The following is a 6,534-nucleotide window of genomic DNA, read 5'->3' as shown; positions in this document are numbered from 1 at the left end:
GTATCATAAACAAATGCAGGAATAATATTCAAAACATGGACAGCATGAAATCCCATTAACTGCCATTAAGTGTCCATATGCCGAGGTCACACAAGTGTTCATATATTAAGGTCACACAAGTGTCCATATATTAAGGTCACACAAGTGTCCATGTGTAGAAGTCACACAAGTGTCCATATGTAGAGGTCACACAAGTGTCCATATGTTAAGGTCACACAAGTGTCCATATGTTGAGGTCACACAAGTGTCCATATGTTAAGGTCACACAAGTGTCCATATGTAGAGGTCACACAAGTGTCCATATATTAAGGTCACACAAGTGTCCATATGTAGAGGTCACACAAGTGTTCATATGTTAAGGTCACACAAGTGTCCATATGTAGAGGTCACACAAGTGTCCATATGTTAAGGTCACACAAGTGTCCATATGTTAAGGTCACACAAGTGTCCATATGTTAAGGTCACACAAGTGTCCATATGTCAAGGTCACACAAGTGTCCATATGTTAAGGTCACACAAGTGTCCATATGTAGAGGTCACACAAGTGTCCATATGTTAAGGTCACACAAGTGTCCATATGTAGAGGTCACACAAGTGTCCATATGATAAGGTCACACAAGTGTCCATATGTTAAGGTCACACAAGTGTCCATATGTTAAGGTCACACAAGTGTCCATATGTAGAGGTCAAACACCATGATACATTGACACATACACGTGCCAACATGAAAACAATCTCAGACAGACTCTATTCACAGAACGATGATGATACGTTGTGGGCGTTGTCGTCGTTGTCGATGGCTATCGTAGTCGTAACTGTATCGTCTATGTGGCTGACATAGGCCCATCTTCTATGGCGGTGTCCTGTCCATAATCCTCACGGGGGGCTCCAAGATGTAGTAGCGTTAGGATGGGGTTACTTCTGTCTGGTAGGAACCACAAAGCCACTGGGGTGTGAGGCGATGGACGTGTATTACAATGGATGCAATAAAGAATGATGAGCCAGGTTTGTATCACCTGAGCTGCTGCATACATAGGCGACACATCTACGTCATGTCTACGTCATCTGCTTATAGATACATGAAAAACAGTCCAGATTACCATGATCTCGATCCTACAGAACATGAACAAACAACATGTGCGACGACAACCACATATGATACTGACCAAGAGACAAGATGAAATAAACCTTTAAATACCTTATACGCTTGGAGGAACATAGAACAATTGAACCTCCACACAGGTTATCTCCCATTTGACAGACACCCATTTGACAGACAGTCAATTGACAGACACTGAACTAGAAGGCTAATTAGGGTAACACCTACGGGTGCAATGGAACAATCCACTGTCTAATGAGTAGAGTAGGGTGAGCTTGATACAGGTTCGTTACTGTTCGTTATCTGTCTCTTCTCAAAATTGTTTTACTATCAATTACTATCGAATATAAAAACAGGTTTGTCACTGAGAGGTTTGATTGTGTTTATTGATTCAAACATATTTTACTCATTCAAGAAAAGGATTGGGCACAAGTTATCCAACTCGGAAAAGCCCTCTCCCAATAATAGGATATGTACAACAGAAACGGTTTTGTTAGAGAGATATAGATATATCTGATATGTACATATTTGAAAACATTCTGATTTTCAGCAATTGAGACACCTACATTGCCATGTAAGATTAATACCAATCAGTGTTCTAATTTTCTAAATATTTTCTAAAGAGTTTATGTCTTTGAATAGTATACAATGGATATTCAAGGAAGTAATGAAAAACATTCTCACATCCATGTCCACATTGACATGATGCGTCATTTAAAAATATTCTAAATAAATCATAATTAAGTGTACTCAAAATATATTTTAATCTTGTGTGCAAACCGGCATACAGCTGGAATATTGCTGAGTGTTGCGTAAAACTAAACTCCTGTGTGCAAAACATTTAACTTCCTTATTCCATATGTTGAGTACCTCAGTCTTGTACATGGTTGACTATAATTATTGGAGTTTCTTAACTCATAACTTGTCTGGTTACCTACTACAGGTTGGAGTAAATCCTGAAGAAACTGGTGTTGTTCTATTTAGTAGGAAGTTTAGTTTCTGAAATGCTCCAATCATTTCATATGTCTTTTAGACAATGTTTTCAGTATGATGCCGCCAACTCCCGTTAGATGAGATGTTTACACCCAAATGTTTATGAAAATAAACTGTTTTATATCGCAGCAATCAAACTTCAAATTAATGTCTTTTCGGATATCTTTCAAAGTGAATATTATAGCTCCAATTTTTTTCTTGTTTTTTATTTGGACTATTCTATTATAATGTATAGGTAACAGATAGTAGCTAATCTGTTCATTGAACCGTAAATGTTGATGTTTTAAGGTGTCTGCGAACTGCCTGTCTGCGTAATGGGAGGACACCTCCACACAAGCCTAAGCAAAGGACATGCTTTGGGAGGGATTGCAGTAAGAAAGGCATGGGGGTCTTCCCACTTCTCCTATTGTTTCAGTAGAAGAAATCGTTTGGGGGTGATATTCCCCTTTAATACCTTATTTTGTACCAAGGCATGCAGTGTAAATTAGTAGTGCTGAAATAGATTACTCTTAAGATTAGATTGATGTCTGTATGGCTAATGTTGAGTGTTGAGTATAAAAAATTGATAAAATGGTTAGATATAGTTTATTTAATGAGATTGTATACCTCATCATAGGCCCAGATAAGCTGCGTATCCGGATAAAATACGCATAGAAAATTTCCAATTACGCATTGAAAAATAATTCTTGCGTACCAATTACGCATTTAAAATGTTAGATACGCAAAAAGTTAAAAACAAATGCATACGGAATATATTTATAAAAATCGCTTGCGTTATGAAAAAGACATCGATTGCTATCAAGTTGTACTGTTAGTATAGGACAAGTGTTGTACTGTCAGTATAGGTTGACTGATTTTTTATGAAATCATTTCCATTATATTTAAGTTGGTTTTGATTAGGTATGACATAAGGCAGAACATACCTGCTTAGTAAACTTACTCAATAACATAATACTTAGGTGAGTAAAATGACTGAAATACGCACATATTTGAAAGCAGTGGGTAACGGAAAATGAAATACCCACTCAACATTCATAATATCCACTCCAAAAAAATATAGTGGGTACAGTACCCACATGAGCTAAATCTTATCTGGAGCTCTGACAAACCTCATTAAAATATGACAAACAACTTTAAAAGTATTCACATGTTTATATTCATAAACTATATACATTTGTATTTATATTTATAATACTATATTTATAAACTATATACATTTGTATTTATATTCATAAACTATATACATTTGTATTTATATTCATAAACTATATACATTTGTATTTATATTTATAAACTATATACATTTGTATTTATATTTATAAACTATATACATTTGTATTTATATTTATAAACTATACTCTGCAAAAAAAGAAACGCACAGGTGATAATGAAATTTAAAATTAACTTTATTTTATTTCTATGCAAACAAAACCCGGTTACTTTAACCAAACATAATGTATACTTGTTCATATCCATTAAGTATCGCTCAAACACACCATTTCATGAAATATTGTTGTTTGATGATGGTTTTTGAAAATATCATGAAATTTTCACGTGTAAATGACATTTCGAACGATATGCACGTGAAAGTTGCTTCACCTATGCACCAGTGTGTAGGGTATATGAGGAAGGCAGTTTAACGTGTTCAATTCACTTTCAACGCCAGTTTACTGACGAATTCAACATGCCACGACTTAGCGAAGCTGACCGGAACATCGCCATCGGACGTCTTGAAGCTGGCGAATCTCAGTCATCAGTTGCAAGGCACTTCAACGTGCATCACACAACAATTTTCCGTTTATGGAGGCGCTACAATCAACTGGGCTCGACCCGCGACCGACCTCGGAGTGGTAGACCACGGGTAACCAATGCTGCACAGGACCGCTACATCCGGGTGTTCCATTTACGTAACCGGGCCGTCCCAGCAACACAAACAGCAGAGAACGTCCCAGGTCTTCGCCGCGTCTCCGCCCAGACCATCAGAAATCGCCTCAGACAGCACGGGATACGCCCTCGACGACCTCACGTAGGATGCACACTACGACCTCATCATCGCCTGGCACGTGTTCGATGGTGCAGGAACGTCCAGAGATGGAATTGGAGACATTGGCAGCGAATTTGGTTCAGCGACGAATCTCGTTTCCAACTTCAAAGACACGATGGTAGGACGAGGGTCTATAGACGGAGAAACGAACGTTACGCCCGTAATTGTGTAGTTGAAGCGGACAGATTTGGAGGGGGAAGTGTGATGGTATGGGGGCCATTTCTTACAACGGGAGAAGTGACTTGGTGCACGTCCGTGGTAACCTGACTGCAATTCGTTACAGGGATGAAATTCTGCAACGTCATCTTTACCTGTCATCAACCCTCAACGTCACGTTTTCCAACAGGACAACGCCAGACCGCACGTGGCTCGCATCACGATGGACTACCTGACGAATCAGAACATCACAGTTCTTCCCTGGCCTTCAAAATCCCCGATTTGAACCCAATAGAGCATTTGTGGGACCAGCTTGGGAAACGCGTTCGACGTCGTCAGCCTCAACCCCAAACGTTGCAACAACTGTCTCAAGCCTTGCAGGAGGAATGGAGGAGGATCCCCAAGCACGGATTCAAAGATTGATCATGTCCATGGACAGGAGGTGCCAAGCTGTGTTGCTAGCTCGAGGTGGTCACAACAGGTACTGACCTCCACGCCATCTGTACGCCCGGTGCAATGGTTTCAGAGACAAATGATAGCTGCATGTTGTAAAGCTGACTCTTGACAACATCCATGTGGTTGACTATACGTTATTGGATCTTAACTCATAACTTGTCTGGTTACCTACTTGGAGTAAATCCTGAAGAAACTGGTGTTGTTCTATTTAGTAGGAAGTTTAGTTTCTGAAATGCTCCAATCAGATGTCTTTTAGACAATGTTTTCAGTATGATGCCGCCAACTCCCGTTAGATGAGATGTTTACACCAAAATGTTTATGAAAATAAACTGTTTTATATCGCAGCAATCAAACTTTTTAATGTCATTTCGGACATCTTTCAAAGTGAATATTATAGCTCCAATTTTTTCTTGTTTTTATTTTGACTATTCTATTATAATGTATAGGTAACAGATAGTAGCTAATCTGTTCATTGAACCGTATATGTTGATGTTTTAAGGTGTCTATAACTGCCTGTCTGCGTAATGGGAGGACACCTCCACACACATTAAGCAAAGGACATGCTTTGGGAGGGATTGCAGTAAGAAAGGCATGGGGGTCTTCCCACTTCTCCTATTGTTTCAGTAGAAGAAATCGCTACATATTCCCCTTTAATACCTTATTTTGTACCAAGGCATGCAGTGTAAATTAGTAGTGCTGAAATAGATTACTCTTAAGATTAGATTGATGTCTGTATGGCTAATGTTGAGTGTTGAGTATAAAAAAATTGATAAAATGGTTAGATATAGTTTATTTAATGAGATTGTATACCTCATCATAGGCCCAGATAAGCTGCGTATCCGGATAAAATACGCATAGAAAATTTCCAATTACGCATTGAAAAATAATTATTGCGTACCAATTACGCATTTAAAATGTTAGATACGCAAAAAGTTAAAAACAAATGCATACGGAATATATTTATAAAAATCGCTTGCGTTATGAAAAAGACATCGATTGCTATCAAGTTGTACTGTTAGTATAGGACAAGTGTTGTACTGTCAGTATAGGTTGACTGATTTTTTATGAAATCATTTCCATTATATTTAAGTTGGTTTTGATTAGGTATGACATAAGGCAGAACATACCTGCTTAGTAAACTTACTCAATAACATAATACTTAGGTGAGTAAAATGACTGAAATACGCACATATTTGAAAGCAGTGGGTAACGGAAAATGAAATACCCACTCAACATTCATAATATCCACTCCAAAAAAATATAGTGGGTACAGTACCCACATGAGCTAAATCTTATCTGGAGCTCTGCCCTCATTAAAATATGACAAACAACTTTAAAAGATTCACATGTTTATTCATAAACTATATACATTTGTATTTATATTTATAAACTATATGCAACAAAAAGTTGACTCTGCCGCACATAGTATGCTGTGTAGGCATCAGATCAAAATAAGAAACAACAGGTAATTGATAGAAAGTAGCAGATACCTGGATCTGTCCAGGTGGGGCGGAAGAAGAGGTCAAAAAGTCATTGAACAGAAACATTTAAATACTGATTGGCTGCTGGTTGATTGCCTATGGCTTGATTAACTCTTGGTATGTAATGATGTGTGTGTGTATATATACTATACCCTGGATGCATCTACGGCTCGAGCCGATGATTTTATTACCTCCTATGGTTGGCTTTTTATCCAGTCAGGTGACTACGCTGGGAAGTTGAGCGTACCAACCACAACTCACTTTCGCTTTTAAATTATCTAACCGATTAAACTTGGCAACATAAT

This window comes from Haliotis rubra, unplaced genomic scaffold (genome assembly GCF_003918875.1).
Source record: "Haliotis rubra isolate DU_JTF1 unplaced genomic scaffold, ASM391887v1 Scf99, whole genome shotgun sequence".
Lineage (NCBI taxonomy): Eukaryota > Metazoa > Mollusca > Gastropoda > Lepetellida > Haliotidae > Haliotis > Haliotis rubra.
Note: the sequence above shows the minus strand (reverse complement) of the source record.